Raw genomic sequence first — 20,542 nt, 5'->3', positions numbered from 1 at the left:
CCATGGGACAAGTCACTGGCTCTCAGGCATGTTTGAGAAGTGTCACCTTCAGTGACAGCGCATATCCTGTTGTGAAATGCCTCCCTCTTGGATGCTGCTGGAGAACGTGGCAATCAAGTACTTTTAAAGACCTTGAAAAACCTTCAAGTCTCACCTGGACACCAACCTACAGTCACCAAACCAACCCAGCTCTGCTTTGTCCCACACAGAAGTGACAGCCCCATCTCACCAAACACAAAGTTTGCTCTGCAAAGCTTTCTATATTGCACTGAAATCACGTATCAGATTCTTTACAGTTTCTACACCTGCACTCAGGAAGTAAAGGAAAATACTGGCAGATGGAAGTGCTGACACAAAACTCAGGAATCCTCACAGAAGAGGGGCAGGGAGCACAAGCAGTGTGAGCACCGAAGCCTTCACCACAGTTAGAACTGTGTAAGTAACAACTAAACAGGAAACCCACCCTAATCCAGCTGTTACCAACAGCTCCTCTCCAGGGGAATACCAGGTACAAACATGCCCGGGTGAGGAGGATCCAGACTGACCAGTCCAGCCCTCTCTGCCAGGACATCCCATCTTTGCCAAACCCTGCAGCACCAGAACCAGGGGTGCCTGCCTTCAACATCAAAAGCTCAGCACGGTGATTCAAACGCACGAAGCACCTCAGAAACACAGCAAGGTTCAGCCAGCACTTCAAGGAATCAGCCCCCGGTGCATTTGTTTAGCAAATGCTGACATTTCCCTGCCAGCCATCACAAGAGACTCTCACATGACAGCCCAGAGCCGAGCAAACACGGTGCTTCCGCCTCCCCCTGAACCTTCCAGCACACACACACGGTGAAGAGTGACTGCTTGTGTCACTCTTGTGACCCCGTGCCAGGCTCTGTGTGGTGGAACAGTCACACACAAACTGCACCTCCAGCCATGTCCGTCCTCTGTGCCAAACCAAGGAGTAACCAGCACCTGCTGTGAACTTGCACAGCTCCCCCAGGAGCCGCGGTGCCTTCCTGGGCCGTCGCCGGGAGCTGCTCTGGAGCGATCCCGCTGGTACCCCGGGCAGGCAGTGCTTCCCCTGCGCTGAAGGCACCGTCAGGCTCGCAGAGGAACCCAAACGAGCAAGAGCCACAAAGGGCAGGACGCTGTTAGCTGACTGTGAGCTGCTTCATCAGCGCAGAACTAACCCGCAGCTGTCTAAAGGCAGCAAACCTAGATGGAAATTATTAATCTCACTACGTGCAACAGAAATCCTCCATAAAAACAATTCAAGGCAAACGTCTTCTACAGGTTCCCATCCTTTTGCTTCTCACTGTCAAGTAACGCTCCGCAACTGATTTCCAGGGCACACAGGTTCCCTGAGTAAAGCTGCTTTTCCCAGGCTCTTGTCAGCTGTGTCTCAAAGCCAGGTGCTCACACTGATCTCTGGTGGCAGTCCTGTACTTCTGGAAATCCAAGCACTGAGACACCAGCCCAAACTGAAGATGTGGTATCTCAGCAGAAGTGAAGACACCCCACGCCCATTTCCATGTTAAATTAACACAAAACTGACATTATTGAGCTTGCCCCTGGCAGTATTTTCCTCACTAAGTCTGAAACCGAGGAAATCCCTCATGGTACCTTGTACTTTTGCAAATCACCACCCTGACCAGCACTCAAGAGCTGCTCTGAAAACCGAAGATGCCTCCGCAGCCTAAAAAGAAAAATCTTCTGGTGGACACCAAAAACCCCGAAAGTTTTGTGCCCCTTCTCCTTCCTTGCTAGGAGTACAGGAGAGCATCCACACGATTTCTTCTTCCACAGATTTCCCAGCAGTACCACTGGTAGATCTCTCATCCATTTTTAGACCTCGACAAGTACTGATGTCGAAACCACTGCAGGTATCCCAGACACACAGAGAAGCAAAAACACTTTGGGAACAACCGAGTGCATGAGGAGTGAACCCAAATCCTCCCGTGCATCACCCAAGACTCTGAACAAAAGATCCCAAGCAAATCTGGAAATACCACCTCGTGCTCACTCTGTGGGAGCTCCGATTTAGAGTGGCCAACAGCTTGGAAATTATTTTTTTCAGAGTCAAGCAGGAAGAGCTGCAGATTCAGAAACACGGGCGACTGTTTGAAACCTGGGACTGTGCAAATCTGCAGGAATACAGAGCCCTCCTTGACTAGCAAGACTCTGGCAGAGGGTCTGAAAGAGCAAGATGCTTCTGAGCTCGATCCAGTTTCTCAGCAAGAGCAGCAAGAACAAGCAGTCTCACAGATGGATCCGCGTGGGAGGGAGAAAGGATAAAAGTCTGCCTCGGGAGCCTGTTCCAGCTGCTACCAGAGCCTTGCAGGAGTCGGCACAAATTGGGCAGAGCTACCTATAAAAATCTACTGCCTTGGCTTCTTCTGAAGCCCTCTTCTTTCCCGATTCCATGTTTTTCCTCCATCCTACTATTTCCACATTCGAAGGAGTCCAAATCAGATAGCTGAAAGTAGTGCCTGACAGAAGGCGAATGCAGACTGGGAGTTTATCCCGATTCTTCATTCCTGCCTTGCGGATCACCCTCGCTACACACACTCAGGAGCACAAAAATCAAAACTCCTTTTAAATGCTTGACTGAGAAGTCATTAAAAATGGAATACTGGAGGCCGGGTTGGAACCTGAACCAGTGAGGGGCAGCCCTGCCCATGGCAGGGGGGTGGGACTAGATGGTCTCTCAGGTCCCTTCCGACCCAAACCCTCCTGTAATTCCGTATTCTTTTTATCCAGAATCCCCCCAACGACATTTCCAGTGCCAGGAAGAGGTTGTGTGGCCAGCAGACGGGGAGCTCACCTCACTGGCTGAAAGCAATTCTTGTTTTTCAGCTCCTCAGGTAGGCAAAGGCAGAGAGAAAAACATTTACCTTTTCTCTTCATGTACTTGAGCTGTTCCAGCCACATCTGAACTTCTTGTTCCTTCTGACAAAGAATCAGAATTACTGGTCACTAGCTGTGCCTAACCCATCTGGTCTCCCAGCATAAAATAGCTCAGTACATGTGTCATCAATCACTGTTAATTACTTCATTAACTTGGAAAACGAATATTGACTTTTTCTTAAAGAACAAACATTGTTTAAGGTCAGTCTAGTTCTTTTTTTTTTTTTTTTTCCTTTTAATTGAATGCTATCTGATTACCAAGAGAAAATGACTTAGTCTGAACACTCAAGCAACCCTGCCACATAACTGGTGCAGGAGACATTTCCCCAAATCCCTTTCTGGAAGGGCCGGTTTGATCCAGAAGCTTCGTGCTGCTCTCCAGAGCCCCGTGCTCACCACGATGCCGTTCCCACCTACTGCCCCCGTGGCTCTGGAAGTCCTGACCTTTGCCATGCTCTGGGAAAGAAACGTGCCCCAAGGTCTCCACAAACACGTTGCATCACTGTGGAGTGGACATTTAGCCCTCTGCTGCCGGCTGCAAAACAGTGACACAGAGAGATCACAGCTGTCTGTGCGTTCTCATCTGCAGCAGATCTGCTGCCAGCACATAAAACCACTCAGGAGCCACACAGCGCAATGCCAACTTGCCCCTGGACTGTCCCCCTGCTTCAGAGGTTCACTGAGATCACCTCCTGGCCCCAGCATGAGCTCTCCTTCCTGCCAGGCAGAGGGGTCCCTCTCTGCACCTGCTCACAGAGCCTGGTCCAGCCACTCTCCCTGGAGGAGCCACTTGAACTCGATATTTATTACATTTCTTCATGCTCACTGAGCTTACTGGCTCACTCACTGTCCACCTCCAAGAAGCTATTTTGCTTGAGGGCATCCCCTGTCACTCCTGTCCCCCAGTATCCCCTAACTCTGCCCCCAAACCCAGGCCCTGCTTCCCAACCCACCCTGCAGGAACATGTGCGGTTCACTCGAGCGCCCTCGACCTTGGCTGCTGCCCAGCTCCTCAGGCACAGCACACCCTCACCCACAAAAGCTCTGGGATCCCATCATGGGTTCCCAAGTTTACATTTCTGTGTGTTTCATTTCTCCTGTCTGGCGCTGCATGCGAGTCACGATACCAAAACACTGCACTTCCCACAGCCACCCCATCGGCCAGACCCCGGCCCTGATGGACCACAATGGTTTGGGTTGGAAGGGACCCGAAAGAGCACCTCATTCCAGCCCCAACGCGTGGTGCCACTCTGCCACTTCTCCTTTTAAAGGGTCTACAGCCAGTAAAAATATCTTACAGCCAGTGGGTGCATTGTGCATGTGTACCTTACTCAAAGGAACTCCGCCTAAATCCAAATTTTACATATGACCATAAATAATGCACCAAGCAGAAAGCAAGAAATCACAACTTCACCTTTAAAGTGCAACGTAATTTGCTTTTATTTGTTGGGAAAACCTGTTCTCCTCTCACCAGCATCATGTGAAAAAGTCATGCTGACCTGTACCCACTCACAGGATCATCCCTCAGCACACACGGCAGTCGAGGCACCCTGCTCAGTCCCAGCTCCTCTGCCAAAGCTGCTGGGACTCCAAGCCCCAGACTGCTGAAAACTGAACAGGCAGGAATTCCCCCGGGAAGCTGAAATAAAAGAGATGGCTGTATATTCACAGGAGTTCCACGACTTCCAGTTCTAAATCACAAGTAACACTTTTGAGCCACATCCACAGCAAGAATAGAAAACCAAGTCAGTCACCACAAACCTCTAAGTCCCTCTGTTGTACCCCTCTGAACAGGGTTACATTTTTCATGACCAGCATCACCCTTTAATAAAATCTAGAATCTTCAGGCAAATATTTCAGTCTTAAAAGCTGACAAGCAAGAAAAGCGAGGAAGGAACTACTCAGACTCCAGGGGGTTTCAGGTTGTTTATTACATATTTATGTTTTATAACACCACCAAAGCCAAAAAGGAACAAAACCCTTTAAAGAAGTAATTGCAGGTTACCCTGATAGACAATGCCAGCAAACTTCTGGGAATTTCCTTTCCAGGTGCTGCTCCCAACACCACAGTGGTTCCTTAACTCAGTGAGAAGGAAGGGCTCCATTTACTTTAGGATTTACACCATATTTTATGTGGCCCATTCTGCCTGTTTGCACAACGTGAACACAGCAAGGCAAACTGGAACTGTCCTTTGAAATAAGAAAACTGGACTGCAAAGCCACACAAAACACTGGACACATTTCAAGGACTGACGCAGTACCTGCCACGGGGGCTTTTTAAGGTGTGTTTTACAGTACTGTTCATCGCCAGCTGGAAAGGGACTGCAGCTCTGTGTCCCCAAGGAAGCCTTAGAGCCCTAACTTAGGGTTTGAGTTGGGAGGGACCTCAAAGCCCATCCCATCCCAGCCCTGCCACAGGCAGGGACACCTTCCACTGTCCCAGGCTGCACCAAGCCCCAGTGTCCAGCCTGGCCTTGGGCACTGCCAGGGATCCAGGGGCAGCCACAGGGAACAATTCCTTCCCAATATCCCATCCAGCCCTGCCCTCTGGCACTGGGAAGCCATTCCCTGTGTCCTGTCCCTCCAGCCCTTGTCCCCAAGTCCCTCTGCAGCTCTCCTGGAGCCCCTTTAGGCCCTGGAAGGGGCTCTGAGCTCTCCCTGGAGCCTTCTCTTCTCTTCCCCAGCTCTCCCAGCCTGGATCCAGAGGGGCTCCAGCCCTTGGAGCATCTGTGTGCCTCCTCTGGACTCCCTCCAGCAGCTCCAGGTCCTTCTGCTTTGGCCCCAGGGCTGGGGCAGCTCTGCAGGGGGATGTCACCTGAGCAGGACAGAGGGGCAGAATCCCCTCTCCCTTGCTGGTCACACTTGTTTTGATGCAGCTCAGGATACGGGGTTTGGGATTTCTGGGCTGCAGAGCACTTTGCTCTTTGGGGTCATGTTGAGCTTCTCATCCACCAACACCTCCAAGCCCTTAATGGCTTTTCACACTACACAGCACAGACAGAATAGTCCTCCCTGCAACTCCCTCCCCTTTCAGGGTGGGAATGAAGCAAAGTAATTTACACCTGCTTTTGTCCCTCTTCAGCCTTTTAAAACATCAAAGCCCAATCTTGGGGGTCTTTTTTTCACTTTCCTGGCGCTTGGGATTTTGCACCTTTGCATGCTCCTAAATCTCCTCCCTTAACTTCTCGCTAACAGCTCCAGCTTCCAGGAGGAATTGCTGGGCTTTCAAGAGAAGCTGCCATTAGCCACCAAAGCTCTGCTCTGCAGAATCCCCTCTCACCTGATCCCCTGCTGCTTGGGATACTCTGAAATAAACGAACAGGAAAGGATACAAGGTGAAAACAAAACAAATCCAAAGGCTTTGCATGTAAGCGTTAATCTGGATACATCTTGTACCTGACAGGAGCCTGTACTGAGGTGGGGGTTGGTCTTTTCCCCCTGGTAACAAGTGACGGGACAGGAGGAAACAGCCTCAGGCTGTGCCAGGGGAGGTTAACTTCGGATATTTAGAAAAAGTTCTGCATGGAGAGAGCTGTGAGTCCCTGGGCAGTGCTGGAGACCCCGTCCATGGAGGGATTCCAAAGCCGTGTGGAGGTGGCACCTGGGGACATGGGACAGTGGCAGTGCTGGGGGAACGGTTGGATTTGATGATCTTAAAGAACTTCTCCAACCTAAACGATCCTGTGTTTCTGCGAACATAATGATGAACGAGTTACATTATGGCAGAGGGGGAAAAACATGGCCTGACAGCCGATGCCTGCAGCCACCTCCAGCCAGTGCAGCCCCTTCCTGAAGGAAACCACGCACAGCCACGGCACGCTCCGACAGACAGACACCTCCTCTGGATGTCAGGCGGCTGAAAATTGACATTTCAGCACCCGTTCTACATTCAAGCAAAGTGCGGGGCCACTGCAAAGCAAACGCGACTCCCATTACCTCAGAGCACTCGGCATGCCAAGCACACTCCAAGGCTGGGGCGGGGGGTGGGGGGGAAGGAGATTGCAGGAATTTTTTCCTGAAATGGAATGGAGAGATAAGATCGAGTGAAAAGGAGCAGAGGCTGCTGACATATCTAGACTCCCAGAAGCCAGTAAATATGCAAATGGGCTGCCATTTCTGCCAGTAACACTCAGAACCAACTTTGATTCTGCTAAAATATATCGCATTAAACAAGGGAGATAAGCCCAGCACCGAATCCACACAGAGCAGCTCCCTTTGACCAAGACAGCTTTACTTTTCACTCCAGGGAATCCTGAACAAAGCTTTCTATTCTAAGAGTCTCCACGCTGACTATCACAGTGTTTATGAATAACTTTGGCCATTTACCTTTTCGTAGTCTGATTTGCAAGTACTACTAAAAACTCTCCACAAAGCCATAAACCGCCCTGGAAAAGCTGCATCCAGTACCAGCCGCAAATCCTTCCCCAAACCAGGAAAGGGCTTGTTGCCCTGAAGCCACAAGCAGCAAATTTCACTCGAGATGTCAGAGAGGAGAAAATAAAGGGTGGATTGAATGTGCATCCCCGGAGACAGAGATTACAGAGCAAGAACTGAAGTTGATGTGACCTGATAGCAGATGATAAACTCAGGAGATGATAAAGGCATTCCCTGGACATCCATCTGTTGCCCCTGGGGTTTGGACAGACGCACTGGGCAGAAATACATATATATACATATATATATATATATATATATAGAGAGAGAGAGAGAGAGAGATGAAAATATTAAATATAGACATGTTTTCATACATATGAAGTATATACGTGTGAAATAAACAGATGTATATTCAAGCACCGGAGGCAAAGAAAGCATTTCTTATTTTCACTCCATTTTATCTGCCTACCACCTCTGAATCAGCGAGATGAGCTCAAAGGCCAGTGCTGGCTACAGTCTGAGACACACACTTTGCACACTGCTAAGCAAGAGCAAAAGCAGCTCTCCCCCTGCCACGGCAGGGACTGAACTCGGCCTCCACAACTGACTCCATTCAGCAAGGCTGTTCCCTAGCAGAGGGAAAACAGTACAACCTGCACCCTCCTCGACAGCCCCTGGCCGCTCCTCTGAGATTCCAGCACACAGGGAAGAGCATCGAGGACTTCAAGCAACCACCAGCATCAAAAAATAAGCATGTAGCGAAGGTAGGGAGATGTAAAAAACAAAAACCAGACCTCTGGGAGCTGAATAAGCCTCCCACGTGCAGCACACTACAACAGGAGCGATCTCCCCAGCAATGCCAGGCGCTGCAGGGACATGAAAGCAGGCTCCAGCTCTCCAGGAGCAGGGAGGCCTCCGGGATTCCCAGGAGCAGGAACCCATCCCCAAACCTGTGGCAAACACAGCAGAGAGCAATCCAATGGGAGATGGCTGGGGAAGGCTCCCAGTGCTGCAGGAAGGTTCTGACAAAGCAGGTTTGCCAGCAGGGAGGAGAGACACAGACATGGACAGGGGCTGTGAGGGCCTGCTCCAGGAGAGAAGAGCCTCGGGAAGAGGGAATAACCCAGCCCAGGAAACACCTGCGCTCACCTGAGCTCAATCCCTGCTCCTTCCATCCCAGCCAGCCCCAGCACCGCCCTGGCAGGAGAACACCAGGAGCTGTCCCTGTGTGTGCCTCAGATCCACAGCCACACTCGCTGGCTGGCTCCAGCATATGCTCAGAATTCCCTTATCCCTGTTCCGAGGCTGCGATAATTCCCATTTTTGTTGCCAGTGCTAGGAAGGAGCCTCAGAGCTATATGCTGAGGCCCTGGAATTTAAATATACGATAACACTGTAAATAAAAGGAAACAAATTCCTTAAGGAAAACCTTTTCACATGCCAGATCAGTTCCCAATAGTAACTGCTCTGCTTTGACAAGAGATAAATATTTACAGTCTGAAACAGAGAACACCTTGTGTTGCAATACTGGAACGCAAACCTTGTCAGTCCTGGTATCCTAAAGAGAGGGTTTTGATATTTAAAAGAAAAAAATTAGACAGAAACCCCCAAGCTGAGCACTTAGAAGCACACACACGTTATTGTGCTCATTTACCCCACCAAAACAAAAACCTGAAGGTAGTCACACAGAGAAATTGTCAAACATGCTGAATCCAGAACAGATTTTCTCAAAAGGAGACCTCATCCCCCAGGGAATGTAGACAGTTTATAGCAAAAGTCTAAATTATTGCCAAGAATATGCTGCTTTTTTTTATTTATTTAAATATAGTCTAAGTTGCTCCTCTTAGACATTCCTCTAGCAAAAGCAGACACTGAAGATTTTTCTTACTGGAGCAAAAAGGCAGCAAGGAGGCTCAGATGTCCATATCCAACTCCTTGGACTGGGGCATCCCACACCGGGAATACCCTCGGCAGAGGGAAGAGGAAGCCCAGCAGCTAAAGCCTGAGCTATCTCAGAGCTTCCAGCAGCACTCCCAACCTCCAGGCCTGAGCAGCTCCTTCCAGCTAAGGAAAGAATGTGGAGAATGTCATTCATACTGGCACTTGGGAAGATCGAGGAATGGAGAGTGCACAGTGACTGGATATCCCTGTCCCGAGGAGGGTGGTAAGGAGATGCTCTCATTCCTGCACGGCTCAGGCTGCTGGGTTTGCTGCCATTCCAGACCAGGTAGCCACCATGGCTCAGGCTGCTGGGGTTTGCTGCCATTCCAGACCAGGTAGCCACCTCATTCAGCATGAGTGCTTTTTCCTGCTGCACTGCCTGCGCAGTCCAAACTCCCATTTCTACCAGGACCAGCACGAGGCCGGCCTGGCTGAGCTGTTACACTCCAGGATCTCATATCTGAGGTGCAATTTTCCTCACCCAACTGCTGTTTGGGCTTTTATGGCCCGCTCCCTTTGAAGTGGGGCAGCCCGGCCGCCGGCGGGCCGATGGAAGAGTTCAATGTCTACCTGCCACTCTCAGTTCCCTTACTTCCTCCTCCCCTTCCCAGGGAATGACTACCCCGTGCAGAACTTTCCTGCCTCGGCCTGGCTGCTGCCAGGGCTGGTGTTGCTCCATGATCCCATCCCTGCAGTCAGCCAAGCCTTATGTTCCGTGCACAAGTTCTCCGTTTGCTCCCCTGCTTCCAGCATCCCTGCACAGCAGTTTATTTTTAGACCAGCATTTTTAGAGCAAAGCCCAGAAGCAGCACACTTTCGGTGCCAAACAGAATTCAGCTGTGATTCTAATGCTGTCAGCTGACAGGAGGACACTCGGGTTTGGTGGCCACAGAATATTGGTGCGGCTCCGTGGCTGCCACCCAGGGCCACTGCTGACCCCTGGGCTTTTCCTGCAGTGCTCTCCCAGCTGCACGCACCACGGGCCCTGGGTGGCCACAAGGCTCAGCCCAGTATTGCCACACCAGTCCCCTCTCCAGCAAAGGAACTGTTTTTGCCTGTGTGTGCGTGCAGCCCTCTACACAGAGAAGGATCTGATCCCCCCTCTCTTCACACCGGCAGTGCCACAAACCAGGCAAGATTACAGAACCACTGAGGCTGGAAAAGACCTCCAAGGTCATCAACTCCAACCTCAGAGCACCGAGTGCCACATCCAGGTGTTTCTTGAACACCACCAGGGATGGTGACTCTGCCACTCCCTGGGCAGCTCCTTCCAACACCTGACAACTGCTTCAAGGAAGAAATTCCTCCTGATGTCCACCCTGAAAGTCCAGACAGAGAACTGTGCTGGCCCAGGAGAGCCCAGAGCTTCCCCCTTGGCTCCACGTGAATTTATAATTTGGGGTCACCACTCACAGCCACCTCAGGGCAAATGGGAGATCCCTGCTGGCTTTACCAGGTGCTGGAACAAGCCCTTAACCACCAACACAGACAAGGAGAAGTGCCCCAATATACAAAGCGAGGCTCCTGCCCAGCTTTATCGTCAGCTTTCTGGGGTCAGAGGTGGTTTTCAAGTTCTAAATACCAATATTTGCCTTCTTTTTACTACAGCTTGTTGTTTTCGGTGCAATTATAGAATAACAGAATCAGCTCCACCAGGTACCACCACCACCTTTTCCTGTTGACACAACACAACCTAGTAGAGGCAACAGCAGCAGAGACACCCAGACACAGCAAGTGAGATGAACAAGATCGTGCAATCTGTGCAAATCCACCCAAAATCTGCAGGCATGGCTCAGAAAATTGCACAGTAAAAGTTTTTTCTACTCTCAACAGCTCACGGAATGTCCTTGTGAACAAGACTGCAGTGACAAGGCCATCTTCTCCGAGGTATAAAGCAGCCAGGGACAGAGCCACACTTTGCCCTGAAATCACATCAAGCCTTTTTGTCCACTGACCCAGAAGTCTCCAGCTTTCCTGCAGGTTGGATAATTTATAACATAAAAACTCAGATTACTTTTCCCTGTCACGAGCTGGTGGTTTTTGCAAAGCTTCAAGCAGGAAGTGTTTTTCCTAATGTTGAATATTTCATTCACTGTTATGATTAATCCCATCCTCGAAGGCTCCATCCGAGGCACAGGGAGCAGATGAGGCAGCAGGGATGAACAAGGGGATGAAGAAAAGCCTGACAACGAGAGGCAAACACAGCCCCCAAGGAAGCATTAGATACCTACCATGTACAATCAGAATAAATACTCCTTTCTAGTCCTCTCCCTCCTCCTTTGATCATGCTTCCAGGTCAATATCTTGTGAGAGGCAGTCCTGACTCAAACGTATCCCTTCAGCCCCCACCAAGATCTGACAGCAGGTATCAGTTGTGGAAATAAATAAGTAAAGAACATTTCCTCCCAACCAAAGCACTGCTGTTTGATTCAAATAGGAAATCTGTCTTGGGTAGGAGAAATGCACAACAGAATCCATATGCAGAGTCATTTATTCTGGGAGGTTCACATGCATCAAGTGGTGAGGAAGAACGGGGAGGCAAACGCAGATCACGGTAGCCAGTGCCTGTCCCAGCCCACTGGAAGGGCTGGTCACTCAGCAGGACATCCAACACCACATCCCAACACACCTGACTCTGTGTGGCCTCTTTCCCTTGCCTTGCCTTCCTCTTCAGCACACAGCAAGGACAAGACACCAAGTTTGAGCGTTCTCACCACCCAACACACCCGGGCCCTCGTTGCCCTGCTGAGTAGGAGCAGCAGCAGCCCTAAAACTGGAGAACTTGGATGATCCATGCAGCAATTCCCACCCACAGCAGGGCTCAGGAGCACAGGATCCAGGGGCTGGTTTGCTGACCAACAGCAGGAAGAGCAGGGTCGGACCAGGCTTTCTGCTTTGCACGGGGAGCAAAGAAGGGCTGAGCTTTGCAACAATCCAACAGAGATCCTGCTCACATTCACGGAATCATTAAGGTTGGAAAAGCCCTCTAGGACCATCGAGTCCAACCATTACCTCAGCCAGAGCTGTTTCTTTCCCTGCCCCTGAAGATGCCCCAGCAGCACAACCCACACTCAGACTGCGCCATCTCCCCGGGAAGGCAGCAGGAAACTGCACTTCACTGTGTTCTCACCCTCTCCAGCTTTAGAAAAGCTGCCAGCCTTCATCCCCTCCAGCAAGACCTCCCCAAGAAACATGATCCAGTATCCTCTGAGTTATTCCAAAGCATTCTGCGCTGCCTTTTCCCCAAGCAGCCTGAAGAAATGAGCCAGGCCTGCCAGCAGGACGCACACCCCGCTGTGCCACACGAGGCCGAGCTCCGTGTCACCGTCCTGGTGACCTTGGTCACGCCGTGACTTGGAGAGGTCTCCTCTCCTGACTCACCCACAGCACTAGGGGCAGTGATTTTATTTTATTGCAAGTCTCTGCTGCCTGGAGAAACGACTCTCTTCATTTGAACAAATGAGTTGCACATACGCAGAGCTGTAGAATATAACCCAGCCTGCAGGAAAGCTCAGTTTTACTCCCAAATTCTTCCTTCAGGACCCCTCCTGAGGGATAGTCTGCATACAGCTCTGCCCCTTCCAGTGCTCCCTGGGAACTCCATGATCTTTGCATCCCTATCTGTCTGCAGTTGGACCCACTGCATCCAAAGTGGGACCAACAGCCCATCTCATCCCACCCCCTTCCAAACCAGTGTTCTCAAACACCTGCCCGCTGCCGCCGTGTTCCTTCTCCCTTCTCCCTGCCCTGAGCTCCCAAGGCTAAAACTCACACACTGTTCCAGTTTGCAGAATCCTCGTTGCCATAAAGCTGTGAATAATGCCATTCTTCTTCACTTCTGTGCACGTTAGTTGAGCAGAGAAGCCAATCTCACCACTCCACATGCACATGAATCTGCAGCAAAAGGCAGCCCAATTACTTTTGCTCTCCAGAAGAACCACCTGCGTTGAGGATTTCACCAGAATCCACAACGGACAGTAACAAGAACTAGATAACTGTAGCTCCCACGGGGGAAAAAAATGTAACTTCCTGGGAACAGCACACACCAGGATGAATTCCTTGCTTCAGGCTCACATTGAGGAGGACCCTTCCCTTGGAGATAAAGTTTTGTCCAGCAGAACCCCAGAACTAACCTGAGCATCATTTTCCCTGAGCAAAGGCAGCATAAGCTGTTGCAGCACATCAGGAAACTCCAGGCAGGAGAAGGAGGTGAAGTGACTGGTGAGAGCCCAGTTATGAGTAACCACTATTCCTCAAAGTGAAGGCAGCACCAATTCTACCAGCAAACCAACACTCTCACGTGACAAATGGAAGCTCATTTTACACGGAACAAGACACAGTGTGCTAATGTTCACAGAATTTAACTGTAATTAAGTCTCGCTGACAGACACCTCATTAAAGCGCCACTTCTCCAGAAAAATTAATAAAGTGAATTATTTCCTACGTGTGAAATATCGGGGTTTTTCACTCTTCATGAAAGATACATGGAGTTCAGTTCAACTGGATGTCGGTGCTCCCCGGAATGAAGGAGTGACACGCTTAAAAAGACATTTAAAACAACACACTGCTGTGCTGCCAAAAGCCAGGCTGAGATGCTCAGCCTCTGCACGTTATTTTATCCTGTGATGGCAGAAAATAAAACCCTTAAAATACAATTCTGCACCCAGCAGATACAGACAGATAGATAGATAAATAGATAGATAATATAACTGGCTTGTTATTAGAAAACCAAACTAAATTAAGACAACCTAATCTTGGCCAAACTAAAAAGAAGATTCTCGTGACCCAAAGATCCAGTTTTCAAACTGCAACTTTTTGGGGTTTAAATGCTTCTGATGTGAGGAACAAAGGTTCAGCCATTGGGGAGAGGGGCAGAGGGCCGCGTGTGCCCAGGCCCATGAGCCAACACACATTCCTCTGCACTGGGAGATGGCTCTTTGAAGCACATTTTAATCAAACTTCTCTGAGGTAATATCCAATATGAAAATGAACTACAAAAAATGAAGCTGATCAAGACATGCCCAGTACTGAATGCCATGAAAAAGGCCTGAATTTTCAGAGGGGAAGGCCAAGCTGTAATTCCTTGCAAAGGGAAAACCACGGAAGCTTTCCAAGAGATTTTTACAGTCTTTTTCTAATTGTTCCCTTTTTCAACATCATTATGCAACCTCCGTGTGCTTTCCTGCTTCTCTACCCCCCTTTATTTCACCCATTCTCCCCCCCCCAAACTTCTTCTAAATGCTGTGAGGCAGCTCCTTTAAGACAGCCAGAAATACAGTGCAGATTTTTCTCTCCTCCTCCTCCTCCTCTCAGTTTAAACTGCCCAAATCTTTCCGGTGAAGAAGCATTGCCCAAAATCTGCTCGCTATTCAAGCAGCCCTGGCAATGACAAGCAGCACTTCATGAATCATCTGTTATATATTGCCTTATCAACACGGTCCACTGCAGGAGAAAGTAAACCTGGCCCACTTTGGGGCTGTGCATAACACAATCAAAATGCAAGTGGCATTAATTACAGGAGGGCTCTGAGGAGTTCCCTCATCCAAGGATTCAATATAGGCTATATATACATATATAGTTTTATATATATATATATATATATATATATATATATATATATATATATATATATGAGGCAACGTAAATCGAACCAAAATGCTAACAGCCATTTCCTCCCCCACCACACACAGCTTTTACTTTAATATTTTAAAGGACTATTTACCCCTTTTACTGGTTTCCAATATTGTCACATTTCTAATTATTAAAGCAGACAGCTTTCGTGTTTCTGCTGTTTGTCAGCTTCAGCTATTTGTGGCAAACACACATATTTTCATGGGGTTTTTTTTCCCCCCCAAGCCAGACCTCTAAGCTCAGCAAGTGAGGGGAACCTTGCACTGCTCTGTTTCCTTCCACTGCTCTGGAGCATTGGCATGCTGGGGAACCTGGAAGCAAAGGTACATGCAAGACAGAAGCTATCCATGAGGGAAGGGGGCTCAAAACTGAAAAGCAATTGTCCATTCAGCGGCAAGACACATCCCATCAGCTTCTCTGCCCAGTGAAACACAGCCTTACAAAAGCACAAACTCAAGGGATTCCAGCAGGACTCTGATAAAATCTAAACCCACGTACACTAGGTAGCAGGACTGAAAAGGATGACGGAAAAGCGATGGGGTAACTGGAAACAAGCTAAAGGTGAACTGGCAGAGCAAGAAAGTAGAATATGACACCGCTAAAGAAGCCAGCAAGAATACTTGGCAAATATTTAACAAATGTCATTACCAGTGGCCCAATAACATCTTCAATTAATATTTCCTTGTGGTTTGGGACAAGCTCTGCCATTTGGAACAGGCAAGCAACAGATCCCACTGAGCAAATGAACTCCTCTGTGTGTACTCAACCATGGGTACAAGACGAGGGAAATACAGTCCCGAGGGCTGGGGTTTGCATTTTTTATATATAAATACAACGTACACAGTGCCAAGGAGCGCACAAACACTTCTTTAGCTGGAGGAGGACACCAAAGAAGTGCTTTAACCCCAAGATGAAGCTGGCACAGCTGGGCAGTGAGCACTCAGGTTCTCAAACCTTGAAGGGAGCATCACTTAACCCACACAGACCCAGGGTGACCTCGACAAAACGTGGGGACAACGGGTTCCAGTGACCTTACAGAGGTACAGCGTGGCACACCAGCATGGGAGGAACGCTGGAAGATGAAGGAAAACTGTCCTGAAATATTTGCTTCTATCCCATCTTACGTATTTAAGGGCAAGTTTTAATCTCAACACTTCATCTGCAATGTGTTTGGTCTGCAGCTTCCCTGATTCCAAACCTGCAAATGAACCCTGAGGATAAGTTTCAGTCCCTGCACCAAGTTTCTGGATCACAGATACACCTTAAGCTGGCTTTAAAAGGTCTATTCCCTGGAAAGCACAAAGCATTTGAAAGAGAGATAAAGAGGGCAAACTCAGCTAAACCCACAGGCAGTTTTAACCTTTATCTTGAACAAGCCCTACTCCTCACCCCTGCAGTGCCACAGGGGACTTAAGGCTGAAGACTCAACTCCAGCTTTTCAGCAAGCTATAAACAGGCAGCTCCTGTGCTTCCACCTCTGCCCCTGGGAGGAAGGAATCGTTCCCTGGGAGGGTGGGCAGGCCCTGGCACAGGGTGCCCAGAGCAGCTGGGGCTGCCTCTGGATCCCTGGCAGTGCCCAAGGCCAGGCTGGACATTGGGGCTGGGAGCAGCCTGGGACAGTGGGAGGTGTCCCTGCCCATGGCAGGGGGTGGCACTGGATGGGCTTTAAGGTCCCTCCCAACCCCAACTATTCCATGATTTTATGGCAGAAGGCTGGGAGAAAAACAGGCACTGACCATGGGGGCTGAAGTTACTCGTGCTCAAGCTGCTGCTCTTGAGGAGGGGGCAAACCACAAGGCTGGCACATCACGGGCCGGTGCTGCAAGCAGAACAACCTGACCAGTTGGGCAAAGCCTCCACCCAAAACCATCCCTCAGCTAACACAGGTCCATGGGACCTGCAAACCTCCCCAGCCAGGTGCTCCAAGGCTCAGGAGGCAGGCTGGAGTTCAAGCCCCTGAAGATTTGGGCAAACACCTTGCTAGTTTAAAAAGTCCCTCATTCTTGTATTTACCTTTTCTTGTATTTACCTTTTCCTGCTGTTACTGCACTGTTGGTTTTTATCTTTCCTGCATTAATAGGACGTTACCTGTGAAACGTAAGCACAGCAGAGAGTTGCATCTTCACCAGCACAAAGATTATGCAAGAAACTACTTTTACTGGTTTTATCTACTCATAGAATGGTTTGGGTGAAAAGGGACCTTAAAACCCATCTTGTTCCACCCCCCTGCCATGGGCAGGGACACCTTCCCCTATCCCAGGTTGCTCCAAGCCTTGTCCAACCTGGCCCTTTTCTATTTTCCTAGTGATTCACCATCAAAAGGCAAGCAAGAAAGTGAAACTAATTTCCACACTAAGGAGCTCACCTGCATCCCACAGCAGAATCTTGGTATCCTCCACTGTTATCTCCTACCCTGGACACTCCCTGGGCTTCTCAAGAACTTGATAATTCACACCTGGTAGTGTTCCTCTACTTTAGGATAGTCTGTTTAGGAGATTTTAGGAGATGGCAGCACACAGACACAGACTGCCCAACAAACATCTCCTCCCAAGGGAATACAAGCCTCCATCCCGCTGAGCAAATGACCAATTCTTCTGGCCTTCTGAGCTGATTTTCAAAATGCTTTTTCTAATCCTTTCTAAAGCTAAGTCCTGAAGCAAAACAAACAAACAAACAAACAAAAAAAAAAACCCCAGGGTGGCAAAGTTAAAATTTTGAAAATTTAAATGTATTTTTTCCCTAAGTTTAGACCAGCAAGAGCACAGCTTAGTATCAACACCAGGAATCTGTCAGATGCACATGCTAAAACATGCCATCCAAGGACGAAGGGAAAAAGCAGAGAATCCTGGAAAGCTGCATCTTCCACATTTCACTTTATCCAGAAAATCTGCAGTCGCTAAAACTTACTCTTTCTAACTGGGTGGCATTTTACATTTCCAAATGTAATTGAGTGAGCGTGTTGCCATGGCGACAGCAGGGTTCTGCAATAACTTTGTTGCCTTGTAATTGCTGTATATTTGTATACAAGCAGCTGAGCTTTCTTTAATTCAATGCCCTCAACTCTTCCAGCGAGGCTGCGGAGCAGCGACGGCAGCTTTTTAGGCTGAGAACTCCGAACAGTGGTGCTGGAAACATCAGAAACGATTAAAACTCAGTGCCGCGACCGACCGCATTACACACACACACACACAGAGAAAAAACCCCACCACGAAACCCTGCCAAGAACCAGATTATTATATAAACTTCAGAGCTCCTCAGCTTTTAAAAAATATTGCCGTTACAACAACAACAAGAAAAAAAATAGCACAATTCAGATAATTAACTCCAGGTAGCTTTGGCACCGAGCGAAGCACTTTGAGGGCAGGGAATAATGCAGCACGAGTCCCATTTATTGACAGGGCATAATGCCAGTAAATCAAAACGCGTTGGCCAGCGGATTATCCACTCGCTGTGGCTCCCAGGGCCAAAATAATGCTTGCTCCGTCTCCCCGGCCTCAAATCAGCGCTATGAGGACAACGGGATGCAGCTGTGGGAAACGAGCACGGCACCGAGCTGCCTGGTGGGAAAGAAGTGGGGAAGACGGGAGAGAGCCAATGCCTCGCCGCACGCCCCATCCCAGGGTTTTACAAGGCATTTTCACACCCTGAATCCACCCACACCTTCCCGACACAGATCCCCACTCCTTGGGAGCGTTTTCAGAGCTGTAATCCAGCCTGGAATATGAGGCAAGGCTGGAAGATGAAATCCGCTCGTACGGGCGTTAGCGGTGACGAGCCTAATTTATGCAAATCTGCCAAAACAGCCTATTGACAGGCAAAAACCCCAGCGAAGGCAGCACCTTCCACTACCGCGGAGTGGGCGCACAACACAATTACGCAAGTGCTTTGAGCGAAGGGCAGGTTCCCTTCCCCTCCAGACGCTGCCCAGCGCCGAGCTCTGACAGCGCCAAATTATTGTTATGTAAATCCATCTGCTCCGCGGGGCTGTCAGGGCGCCGGCCAACACCCCGCACACCACATCTGGGGCGCGGGCAACATTTTGGGGGCAGCGCCGGGATCGCGCAGCATCTTCCCTGATAAATCCCTGCAGCAAAACCCACACGCGGCTGCCGGGCAACACCTCCCTCCGCGCTCCTCCGCCAGCCCCAAACCTCAGCTTTTTCTGCTTCGTTTCGCCCCGTGCGAGCCAAGCCTTGAGGTTTCGCGGCGGCACACGAGGTTTGTCCCCCCTCGGCCCCCCAAAACCGGACTTCTGGCGGCGAGGCTGCAGCCCTGGGCCTCGGACCTGTCACCGCCACCTCCGGGCTCCCCGAGAGCGCCGCGCTGCCGAGGGCAGCACCCCCCGTTTTCTCCTCCCAGGCACAAAAAAAAAAAAGCCGTTTTGGGGCTTTTTTTTTTTTTTAAGAGGCGATGGGTCCCGCGGGGCCCTCGGCCGAGCCCGGCAGCCCCGGGGAGCGGGGCGAGAGGACACAAACTTTCCCCAAGTCCCGCGTTATTCTCAGGATAAGGACAAGGGAAGGAGGCACGGGGGGAGAGAGGATGGAAGAACCGACCCCGGGCCGCGGCCCGCCCGGCGCCGCAGGGCCCCGCCGCGGGCGTCGCCCCCGCCGCAGGGCCGCGCCCGCCCCGCCGAGCCGCGGGGCCGGGCCCCCGCGCGGCGCTGCCCGCGGCCGGGCGCTCGCTCGCTCCGCCGGTCACTCACCGCTGCCCGCATCGCCCCGCCGAGCCCCGCACGGACCGAGCGCCGCCGCCGCCGCCGGGGGGGACGAGGCGGAGCCGCGGCCGCCCGGGAGGGGCGGGGCGGGCGCGCAGGGGGCGGGGCTGGAAGCAGCGCCGGCCCCGCCCGCCCCATTCACAAAAACCGGGCCCCGCGCGCTGAGTGGGCGGCGGCGCTGCCCGTCACGCCCCCCGCGCCCCGCCCACCCCGCCCGCCACGCCCGGGCCGGGCTGATGGCGCGCGGCGGCCCCGCCCCGCCCGGCGCGCCGCCCAATCAGCGCGCGGGCTGGGGCGCCGCGCGGCTCAAATCCGCCCGCCACCGCCGCGCGGGCGCCTCCGATTGGCGGCGGGAGCTGCCCGTCACCGCCCCCTCCCACGGCCGGGGCGCAGCGCGGACCAGCGGCCCCCGGGAGCGGCCCCGTCGCGCCGCGAGCCCGGCGGGCGGGGAGGCAAGCGGCCTTAAAGGGCCCGCGCCGCGGGCCGCCCGGGCACGGCGGCGGGGACGGCGCGGCTCGGGGGCAGCGGAGCGCCGCGTACTGACCTGAGCGGCGGGCGAGGCGGGGAAGCTGCGCGGCGATGGCCCCCCCGGCGCGGAGCGCGCCACCGACGGACTCAGCCCGTGACGGGTTCCGCCATCTTGGAAATTTTTTTAGATGGGGAGTCACGTGGTGCAACCATTTTTTCCCCGCGGCCAATCAGCGGGCGCGGGCTATTTATAGCCGCGCGGGGGGAAGGGAGCCAATCGGGCCCCGCCCCGCGCGCCCACGGCCACGCCCCGTGGCGCGCGGCCCGTCGCCATGGCGACCGGGGGGCGGGCCGGGGGCCGCCATGTTGGCGCCGAGCCCGCGGCCTCGCCGGGGTCGGGCTTGAGGATCGGGGTGGCAGGAGCGGGGTCCCGGCCCCACCGAGGCGGGCTGCGAGCCCACAGCAAATGCGATCCATACCGTGTCGACGGTATTGCAGCCAAACGTGAAACTTCGG

At 51.5% G+C, this 20,542-nt stretch overlaps 1 protein-coding gene across 2 annotated transcripts in view; it reads right to left on the bottom strand.

Moving 5' to 3' along the window:
* The window catches only part of HDAC4 (histone deacetylase 4), a 176,731-nt gene extending 156,520 nt beyond the window's left edge, over positions 1 to 20,211 (bottom strand). Inside the window, exon 1 of one of the 2 annotated variants that reach the window (XM_048308840.1) lies at positions 20,103 to 20,211. The gene's annotated coding sequence lies outside the window, so the exon portion shown is untranslated. Of the gene's footprint in view, positions 1 to 19,546; positions 19,588 to 20,102 lie in introns of those variants that run through there. The other variant, XM_048308841.1, reaches the window with a different exon arrangement.
* Positions 20,212 to 20,542: the final 331 nt, after the last annotated feature.

This window comes from Corvus hawaiiensis, chromosome 7 (genome assembly GCF_020740725.1).
Source record: "Corvus hawaiiensis isolate bCorHaw1 chromosome 7, bCorHaw1.pri.cur, whole genome shotgun sequence".
Lineage (NCBI taxonomy): Eukaryota > Metazoa > Chordata > Aves > Passeriformes > Corvidae > Corvus > Corvus hawaiiensis.
The sequence above is the reverse complement of the archived record's forward strand: the minus strand, read 5'-3'. Positions and strand labels throughout refer to the sequence as shown.